The sequence below is a fragment of the Tamandua tetradactyla genome, chromosome 6 (genome assembly GCF_023851605.1).
Source record: "Tamandua tetradactyla isolate mTamTet1 chromosome 6, mTamTet1.pri, whole genome shotgun sequence".
Classification (NCBI taxonomy): domain Eukaryota; kingdom Metazoa; phylum Chordata; class Mammalia; order Pilosa; family Myrmecophagidae; genus Tamandua; species Tamandua tetradactyla.
The window spans coordinates 30,457,268-30,468,180 of record NC_135332.1 but is presented as its reverse complement, the minus strand read 5'-3'; the positions used below and the strand labels follow the sequence as shown (position 1 = coordinate 30,468,180).

At 45.9% G+C, this 10,913-nt stretch overlaps 1 pseudogene; it reads right to left on the bottom strand.

Annotated features, from left to right (window-relative positions):
* Nucleotides 1-1,525: 1,525 nt before the first annotated feature.
* LOC143685620 (la-related protein 4-like) lies at nt 1,526-10,181 on the bottom strand (annotated as a pseudogene).
* Between the last annotated feature and the right edge of the window lie 732 nt (nt 10,182-10,913).

Sequence of the window (10,913 nt, the reverse complement as noted above, 5' to 3'; positions counted from 1 at the left end):
AAAGAGTCAGTTACAAGGTTTCATTGTTAAAACTAAGACAATAAATTACTGTAGGGACAGGCATTACCATTCTTGGATCCAGAGTTCTAAATATGTGAACACAAGAGTAAAATACTTCAACAACATTCAATTCAGAAGTTTAGAACAGTTGTTATATGATGTGACTAGACAGTCAAAGCAGTTAGAAACATATAATTCTGTATGTGGGTGGTAATTTCGCTTTTGGGGGTGGGCAGTTGAAGTACAGAGAATAACAAATGAAACAACACACAAAAATGTGTTTTCCATTATAGGGGGTAAAAGTCACAGAGCAGTTTAAATCTTAAGTCCATTTGACCTATCCATTCAGGTGTAAGACCTAATTTCCCATTTTTTGCATAATCCTTATTCTTTCCTTGAGAATCACGCCAACTGGTAGTTAAATATCCAAGTACAATCAGAGCTTAACAGCTTGTTGAATGAAATATTAGTTCGGTCAAGAAGACAAATGAAATTTCAAACAGGGAAAAATTCTGCTCAAGTATTATATTCTGTTTTCAAATTATTTACTAACATGTCAACAGTTTGGGATTCAATCACTCATACACATTCAGTCCCACAATTGGCACCCCAGCCAGCGATCTGCTTGGCAGCACAAGGCCACACAGGCAGAGATGGCATTCTCCAAACCCAGCTTTAAATAGGTTTAAAAAAAGTAATTTCTAATTTTACAGAAAGGACTCTTCAAAAAATATTTACTCTCACTCCCTCATCTCCTGTATTGAAGGAGGTGTAATATACTTTCTTCTCAGCTAAATTTGAACCCTCAAAATTGACTCAAGGCAGAAAATCTCTGCAAATTAAATTCAAAAACAAAAATATAAAAGTTATACTTATATATATATATACACACACATTGTATATATATATATATATATATATTGTGTGTGTGTGTGTATGTACTGATCAGAATTCTCCAGAAGTTAAATATCATTTTAGAGATGAATTTGGGAATTTTCTTGCTTACAACTCCAAAATCCATAATGATTTAAAGAGTTATTTTCTCTTTTCTAACCATCCCCTCCCCTCTGAAACAGTTCAATAGAGCCACAGCTCAAGTTTAATTGGGGAGAGAGAGAAGTTTTTGAATCTTTGGGTTTGTTGTTGTTTTGTTACTTTGGTGATCCGGGTGGCACATATTGTTCTATGCCATTTGTCTAGTCACGCCCTGAGGTATAGCCCTATGGCCAAATGGGCATCTCTGTTCTCAGATTTTTCCAGCTGCTCCCCTGGGAATGGTATTGCCTGGGAAGCCAGAACAATCTTGCCTAGTGCTTGCTTCAGGCCTCTCGTGTGACTCCTCAATGGATTTCTTGGGCATTCCATTCTCTTCCTTTTGGTAGGAGGTACTACGTTGGAGCGAAGTTCCCGTAGTGGTTGCACGAGAACTGGAGATGGGTCTTTAGGAGGCTTCTGGCACACACCAGCATAATTTAGCTTTCGGGGGTCCTGGAGGGCCACAGCTCCGGCTGCATTTATATTACTATTACATGGTGAAGCAGAATTGTCCTTGATGGCTTTGCAGCACTTGGAGAAGAAACTAATATAGTTGCCTGGTTGAGAACATCCTTCTAAACAGAGGAATCCTCTATTTGATCCTTTTCTTACTGAGCTGTATTTAATGCAGGAAGTTTAGCTACATATGGAGGACTTGACTCAAACTGAGCTGTTGGGCAGAACTTCAGCTGATCTGCTCGTCCTCTGCAGGCATGAGACAACTAATTCTCCACTCTTCATTATCCTTGTCTTTGTAAACACCTTTAACCGAATTAGACATCCTATTCTCCAAAGCAAGTTCACCTGGAATTCTTGACGAACTTCCATGTAAAGGCGGAAAATTGAGGCTACTAAGTTAAACTTTGGTACTGGAGCCTTTGCTTCAGCTGATGCAGGACAGGGTCTTGGGATTCTGTCATCTTCTTGTCATTTTTGGACTCTGTAGAGAGTTCTCTTGCCCCTACCATAGTCCCCATCCTGTTCCACCTGCAGAGTGGGAGTCTCTTTTGAGAGGGTAGTTTGCTCCTGATGCCCAGGCATCAGGGTTTTGCCTTTCAGTTGTAAAGTACCTTACAATGATCCATCCCCCAATAACACAGAGTCCTCTGTTGAGTGTTCTGAGCCACTGGATGACCTAAAATGAGGCTTCACGCGAATTTTTTTGATTGGTTGACCCATAGTCATAACAGCGGCATTTGTTTGATAAGATCCTGGCGAGTTAAAGCCGTTCACAAAAGGGAGCCAGTAGTGTTTCAAAATGAGGTGTGGGATTTGGAGACCAAGACTGAGGCAAAATACTATAGAGTGAGTACTGTTGGTGAGGATTATGTATAGGCTGCATAAATACTAGTGAGGTGTACTGTGGTTGAATGGGCTGACTATACACACAAGAATCCATTAATTGATAACAATTCTTGGCAAAAAAAGTATTGATGGCTTTTATTCTCGCCATGATTGGCTTGTCCTGAAATGTTTTAATTTCTTCTCTTAAATGTCTAGAAGCCTGTTGTGCATCTGTGTCTGACGGGAAAGTGATACACCAATTATTATTGTGTGCAAATTTACAGCTTATAACTCTGGGGCAATTTTCATTTTTGAACAAAGCTTTCACTTCCTCTATTAGTAATGTTTCAGGAATCTCTCTAAGAATAACAATACAATGCTTATGACCTAGTCTCACTTTCTCACCCTTCTCATCAGCTTGTACCATGGGGAAAGATTTCAACACTTCAAGAATTAGATCAGGGTCTATGGTCAGCTTTTTTACTTCTTCCATGTTGGCAACTATCCACATTGGGACAAACTGATCACCGTCCATTTGAGAGATCAAGTAGAGCTCCTTTGACACATTTTCTTGTGAGAAACAGAATTCTAATGGTTTCTTCGGACATTCTTTTAAGTCTTCTGTAGAAATTGCTGAATTGCTTTCTCCAGAAACATCATATATTTGGTAATTCAGATGTTCTGGCCCTAAAATGATTCCATCAGCTAGTTCTTCAATGCTTGTAGTACTTCTTGTGGTTTCACAAGATGAGAATCCATTACTTCATATTCCTTACACATATCATCAGAAAGCTCTGTATTACCTCCCGAATGGGACCCTGATGTGGCTGCTGTTTCATGCCAAGAGCTTTCAGTTTCATGAGTTACTGGAATGTCCCGGGCAGCTGGAGCATTTCCAGCTGAGAGACCAAAGAAAGCGCCGGTACAGACTGAGTCTTGAACTTTACTAGAGGAATTTACCTACAACAGTGAAGAAGAATGTTGGTTAATCAGGGAATCACGCTGCTCTGAAGGCGATCGATTCAGAGCCCAGGTGAAAGCACTCTGCACTTCCGAGGGAATCAACAGGGCCAGTTACAGGGGCCCGAGAGAAAGACATTCCATCGTGTATGAGATCATGGGTACAGTAGAGGGGTCTTGTGACACAAGGGTAAGATTGATTGTAGTTTGTGTGCACAGGGGAAGGATTATAAATTGCTTTGTAGATAACAGTAAACACGATAACATCACAAGGACACTGGGAAGGAGGTAGGGCTGTAGATTAACATCCTAAGCAGAGAAGGGTCTATTCTCTTACTTCCATTTGACCACCTGCACATTCCCCCTTCTGTAGAGAGGTCAGCTTAAACACTAACTGAGCCAGTTCATGCAAGTTTCACAAAGACTTAGGGAATGGCTTGGCCCCTAGGTCCCCACAATTGGCAGCACTATTTCCAGGAGGAATTTCTTGCCATACTTTGGCATTAGGATTAAAACCAGTTCCTTTAGATGTTACCTCCACAAACAGAAATGTGTCTTTCTCAGTTTGGCCCAATCGTTTCTGCCGCTGCCACTCCAACTGGCTCCACAGGCCCAAGCCCCAGTCCTTAGGATAAGGACACTGTTGCCTTGCCCCTCCACCTGACAGTGGACCTGACCTCCCCCACCGCCCCCCTGCTGTCCACCCCTGCGGCCTGACCTGGCCCAATTCCATCTGCTCTTCAAACACTTGCAGGCATTTTGGTCTTTAAAGCCAACACTTCTGTTTGGTTCCTTTTTTTAAATGTCTGTCTCTTTTCTTAGACTCTCATATTGTTAGCAGACAAAGGCAGTGGGGACCAAGGCTGAGGATTCTTTGGTGGGATGTGCTCAATAACCAATCCCAAGACAGCAGGGTTTCAAAGAGAGAAAGAGTTTATTGCTAGGCCTGAAGCAGGAGAGCACAGGGCCTATCAGCCCAAAATCTGTCCCCCTGAGTCTAAAGCCTTCAAAGTTTTAATGGATTCAAACAAAGGGAGATGCAGGCTAGAGTAGCCATTACAATAGTAAGTATAAACAGGCTGAGATGAGGCCAGAATGCCCCTGGCATTAGGGTGTTTGCCCTTACAAGTTACTTTAAGAAAAAGACCTGATAAAGGGAGTAACAGCTTTTACAATCACAAAGGAGCAAGATAAGGGCTTTGACAATCATTATCAGATATCAGAGCAACTGAATTACAGTTCAGAGATTTCAGGTATTTCCCTTTCTCTGTTCTAATTACCAGAAAGAATAAAAAGAATATTTATATAATGATTCATATTCTTGGTTACAAAATTGTTCATTCGTTGTTTTCCTGATATCCTTCAGTTTTTTCCCTGTACTTTCCTTCATCTCCTTGAGCATTTTAAAAATTGTTTTTTAAAGGCTTTTGTTCAGTATGTCCACATTCTTGTCTTCTTCGCTGGTGTTTTCTGTATTTTTATCCTCTTCCTTTGGATGGGCCATCATTTCCTGTTTCTTTGTCCGGCATTCTTTAGTTGCACACCGTGCATTCTTAATATTTTGAAATATTAACTCCTGGATATCCTCCCTGAGGTGTCTGTTTCTTCATTTTGTAACTGGCTAGTGTGATAAGACAGATTTTCTTGAATTTCAGCCCTCCTATGAGGAGGGTCAGCCCGAGACGAATACAGCGTGCGGGGTTTTCCCTGTCTTTGTGAGCCTCTTATCTTGTCCTGGGCATTTGCTTCTTAGTTGTTTAGAAGTTGCCCTGTTTACAGGAGTTTAGTTTTCTCCTCTGTTTCTCAGGAAACAGAGCTCCCTCTCCAGGATATCTGGCTCAGGCAGGACTTTGGCCTAGACTGTCCGCCTCTATAGTTTTTTACACTCCTTTTGTTGTTTCATACTGTTTTTGCCTGAAGGGTAAATTCTGGGAGGAAGGTCACCCTGGAGAGGACTTTCCCAAGTCAGCCTTTCCCAGCCAAGACAGGGCCAGGGACCCCCAAAGGGGGCACAGACTGGCCCTGGAGAGGGGATCAGGAAGGGTACCAAAACTTCTCTGACAGCCCCCCAAAGCTGAGCTTTCCTGGCCCACCCAGCTACTGTAACCCTTCAGCCAACTATCCCCACAGTCCTGAGAAAGTGCTACCTCTTTAAATCTCCACCACCCCACCCCATCAGGGAAGAGTTGAAACTATGACTGCCACTTCCTTTGTGAGGTAGGGTTGAAACAATGGCTCCTACTTTTGTCCAAGGCAGGTTACAACAATAGCTTCCCTCAGAGCCCAGACCAAGGGGTCCGAATTCGCTCATCAAAAGCCATGATCAGCAACCAATGGTGCCCACCCTTGTTCTTGGGGAAGAGGATTTTCATGTCCCTTTCTGTCACCAGCAGTTTGCCAGGAACTGGACGCAGTGGCAGCCTGCAAGAGAGTGGAGGATGGTGTCAGTAGCCACCACATAGAGAGAGCAATTTACAGTTCTTTACCACAATTTATCTGCTTCTTCCTCCCTGGGCAGTGAGAGAGCATTCCTGGATGCCGTACATTGTTCTTCTGGCCTCTGGAGATTCAGAATAGTTGTTTCAGACAGTTCCTGCCTGTTTAATAGCTGTTTCGGTGGGAGGATGAGTCCTGGAGCTCCCTACTCTACCATCCTCAGCAGAAGTCTTTCCTCAACTTCATTTTTATTGGATATTCTTTCTATAAATGCAGGTTTAGTGCAGCAAGTTTTCCATTGCTAGTTGGGTTTATCTTGTGCTAAGAAATTTGTATCTCCTAAGCACCCAGTGCCAGATGGCACAGACCAGAAAATCCGGGCAGCCTTTTCTTCACTAGTGGATTACACAGATCATCAAGAATCAAATGTGCAGATCCACCAGGCTACCCTTCTGGTTCCCGGGAATGGAGAGAGAAATGGAAGCTGCCTCTCTTCTCCATTCCCAGGTCAAGTGGAACAATCAGACTCTGGTTTCCTACCAGCCTATGCCAAGATTTTGAAGGATTCAAATCTTCACTGCTATCAACATAGCATGGTCCATTTGCATGGTGGGGTTATCGTTCAATTCCTCCCTCTACTGCCTGGACAGGTCTGGTGTGGCAGTTGGACACTTGCTGAACACTATGGTGCCTTACTCAGGCTGCTGCTTAGGTGCCCAGGCCCCACTCAGGCTGCCTGGAATTCAGGTGTCCAGCTTCCCTGACCCCACAAGTCATCTCAAAGTAAGAGAAATAGTGACCATGTATGGAAAGAGCTCTGGTCCAGAAGACAGGAGACTATGTTTCTAGTCCTAATCTCTATCCCAACCCACCTTTCTGAAACAACAATTCATCCTTCAATACCCAGCTCAAGCATCACCTTCTCTGTGTATTTGGTTCTTCCCCAGGCTGAGATGATCCCTCCTTCTCTGCCACCCCTGCACTCTGTATGTAACCATCAGTTTTTTTTTTATCACATTTTTATAATTAGTGGCAGACTTGTTTGGCTTCTAGTCTTATTGTGAGCGTCTCAAGGGGAGAGAAGGTCTTGATCATCTCCTCTTTTAGCAATAGCACATAACAGGTACTCAATACACAAATAAATACTTGTGGAATCTCTCCAAAATGAGAGGTTCAGGCTGAGTGATCTCAAAGGACCCTTCCTTACTTGGGAATCTGTGATGATGACCCTGTCCCACCTTCAGGTTTGGGCCCTAATGCCTCAGAAAAATCCAGATTCCCTAAACCTTAAACCAAGCATGCTCAGTCCAAGTGTCCCAATCTGTTTGGTCTCTAGGATGCAAAGATATTATGTTAACATTAGGTACATGGGTATGTGAGTGACTGTCCATTGGAAAGGATTTGAGGGTTCAATGTGCCTCTCTTCCTTGTGTTAACATAGTTATCTGAAAGCATTTATTTTTAAATTTCTTTTTGCGGTTTCATTTTTTAAAAGATTTTTATTGTGGTAACAAAAATGCAACATAACATTTCCCATTTTAACCACTTTTAAGTACAAGATTCAATGGTGCTAATTACATTCATATTGTCTACTATGACCAAAATTCTTCCACTACCCCAAACAGAAACTCTGTTCCCATTAATCATAACACACTATTCCCCACCCCCACCCTGCCCCGGTACCCTAATGCTCTTTCTATCGCTATGAATTTTCATATTTGAATTATTTCATAAAAGTGAGATCATACATTTATCCTTTTGTGTCTGGCGTGTTTTACTCAACATGGTATTTTCAAGGTTCATCCCAAGTTGTAGCTTGTACCAGAACTTCATTCCTTTTTTTACAGCTGAATTACACTGCATGTGCCTATCTCCTTTCATTTATCCATTCATCCATTGATGGATACTTGAGTTACTTCCACCTTTTAGCTATTGTGAATAATGTTACTACGAACATTGATGTACAGATACATGTTGGAGGCCCTGCTATCAATTCTTTTGGATATATGCCTAGAGATGGAATTGCCAGGTCATATGGTAATTCTAGACTTAACTTTCTGAGAAGCTGTCAAACTGTTTTCCACAGTGGCTGCAATATCTGACATTCCCACCAACAATGCATGAGAGTTCCTATTTCTCTGTATCCTCACCTCCCCTTCTTGTTTTCCATTTCTGAAAGCACATTGAGGCCTATCATCACAGAGATGGTTCTTCCCTGAGAGGTGCAAAGATGGGGTGGTTCCCCAAGGGAGCAGAGCTGAAGGCAAAGGAATGTCTTCAAGGGTTGAGTGATTTGCTCAACTACACACGCGCTGAGTGTCGATCCAGATTCTTGGCTGGTGTTCTCAGTTGCCCCGCTAGCTTATCTGATCAAAGAAGATCTTAACCAGGCTAAGGTTTGTAATCTACCACAATGGTGGCAGCTTGCCATTTCCTCTCTGAAGCACTTTGGGGGCAGGGCAGGGATCTGGGAAGCCTACTTTTGATGTAGGAGTTGTAAGTAAAGCGTCCTTCTTGGTGTGGTTAGAAACATTGCCACGTGTGTTTGGGTAATAGCTAAATCAGCCCTCCCTAAAAGCTGGGAAGGAAAGAATGTCTAAATATAACTGGGATGTAGTCTAAGGATTTCCTGTGGTAGACTGGAAGAGTGGAAGAACCATATCTTGAGATATGATAGAAAAAAAATTAAATCTATCCCTCATCCCCACTTTCCCAGCTCTGGGCAGTTTTTAAAGGTTATAGAAAACGCAAAGGTGGTAGGTTGGGTGTATTGTTCCTCCCATTGGCTGAGATAGATGAGGTGTTTTAGGCCTCAGCTAACACTGCAGAGCAGCAGTTAATGTGTTTTGGGATTCTATTACCTTGGGCTGGGGCTAGGCACAGCCCATCACTCTCAGGCACCTTCTACCACCCCATCAGGGTTGAGGTCAGCCTCATTTTACAGAAGGGGCTCCAGAGTCAATTTGTTGCTCATAGTCACAGGGAGAAGGGGCAGGGCAGAGCCTTCCTTCTGCCTCTCAGATGCAGATGACAATCCCTCTTGTCCTGCATTTCAGAGTTGGGAGAAAGAAGAAATGATGAACTAGAAAGCACAGGGTAAGAGAGAAAGTGGTTTATTAATGTAGAGGGTGGGGGGTCCTGTTGTAAGGCAGGGGGCTGTTATGGAAGCACCTGTGGTTTGACTTAGGAGCACACAGCCACCTGGAAGACCCTTGGATAACGGGTAACCCTCAGGAGACACTAAATCTGTGTAGAGGAGACAAGAGCCCCCCACGTGCCTGGGCTGAAGCAATGCTAGAGACAGGAATAAAAAAGGGCCCAAGAGAAATGCGGTCAAACCAGGTCTCTGGACATTTCTGCCCCTTCCAGGTACCAGAGAAGAAAATGTCACTAGGGGAAAGGAGTGGTTAGAGGCTGGGGAGTGTCTGGTGGGGACAGGCTGGAGCTGCCAGGCTGCAAACGGGGAGCAAGGCTGGGCAGGTGATTGGCGCAGCCAGTGGGTGAGCACTTAGGACAACGCCCTGGGCCTGTGGAGACAGCTTTTATTAGAAACCTTCCGTTTTTCTGGCATTTCGCTAATTTAGACAAACCACTCTTGGCAAAAAGTCCGGATGTCCTTAGCCCCAAGGCAGATTCTATTTAATTTAGGTAGGGTCGTGAAATGTTCTCTAACAGAGCACAGGGCTGGCTGACAAGATCGTGGGTGCCAGTCCCGGCTGGCTGTAACTCACAGTGGGAACTTGGACACGCCCCCTGCCCTCCCTGGGCCTCAGTTTCCCCATCAGTAAAAGATGGAGGGTTGACCGAAAGGCTGTCTACCACCCCCTCTGCCAGAGGATGTCAGGTCCTTTAGTTCTACTCCTGGCACTTAGAGGGGAGCGGAGTGTAGACCCGACCCGAGGCAGCCGGGGCGCAGACCCCGCCTAAGTGGTTTGAGCCCCTTTCTCTTCTGGGTTTCGGCCCGGAAGTCGGCAGTTCTCCGCGGAGCAAGTGCCGGCCGCTGATAAAGGAAGTCAGTGGGAGACACAGCGCCCCCCAGCGGCCCGTCGACGCGCTGCGGGCCCACGCCCGCCCGCCCGCCCGGAAACGCCGCGCCTGGAGGGGAGGAGGCGAGGCGGGGCCGGGCGCTGGGCGCTGCTCCTCCCGGGCGTGGCGGGGACGCGGGGCTCCTGAGTCGCGGGCGTGGCCCGCAGGGGGCATCGCGCCCGGCCCGGGACGTGGCGCCTGCCGAGGTGTGGGCCGGGCCGGGGCCGTCTGCGGACCAACTCGTCCTTCCTGGACGTGACACGCTCCGCCCCCCGCTGACCACAGACGAGGAAGTTTCGGGGACCGCCCGGCAGGCGCCGAGGCCAGCGCGAGGCCCGGGGGTTCCGTGTGGGCCGTGAGCCGAGCGCGGGGAGGAGGGGCGGCTGTGGCGACGCTGCGGACCGGGAGGGGACGCGGGTGAAACGCTTCTTTCTCCTCATCTGGCTTCTCCCCGCCGCCGCCGCCCCCGCCCCCCGCCGTCTGAATAGCTGTTCTGTCCCGGCGGATCCTCCCGTCGGGGCGGCCGATTGTTTAACTGGGAGACTGGCTGGCTCTGTTGAATTTCCAGACGCCTCTTTGGGACAGGTCCTGGGGAGAAATCTATTTTTCAGGAAAAGCCAGGCACAAATAACCTTGCCTCTGTTCTCCCTCTTTTGATCCTCTTATGCCGCCCTGGCCTGCCGAATGTAACAGGGACAATGGCCCCATTTTACAGGTGGCAAACCTCTGCGATCTAGCTGAAAGCGCACCGGGAGATGCACTTAGCAGAACAGGAGACCAGCCCTTGTCGCCCTCTTCCTGGATGCAGCCGCTGGCGGGGAGGGGTGGGGGGGGAAGGGAGGGGGTGGATGAAGGGTTTCAAGTGCCTGGAAGCCCTGAGGGTGCTGGGTTCCAGGTCTTGGATCCTATTCTGGGGACTTTTGCAGGATGACTCCATCCCCAACTCTGACTTGCCCCATCGGGATTCCAGGCTAAGGACCAACACTCATGTTTTCTCCTTAATAAACTAATTAAAGGTCTTTCACTCTTTCAGTTCGTGGAATTTGCACAAGCCCCTTACCTATTATGGGCCTCGGTTTTCCCATCTATATAAGAGGAAATATAACCTATACAAAATATATAGACATTCCAGAGTATATAATATTAATACATTTATACTTAATTGAAAATTA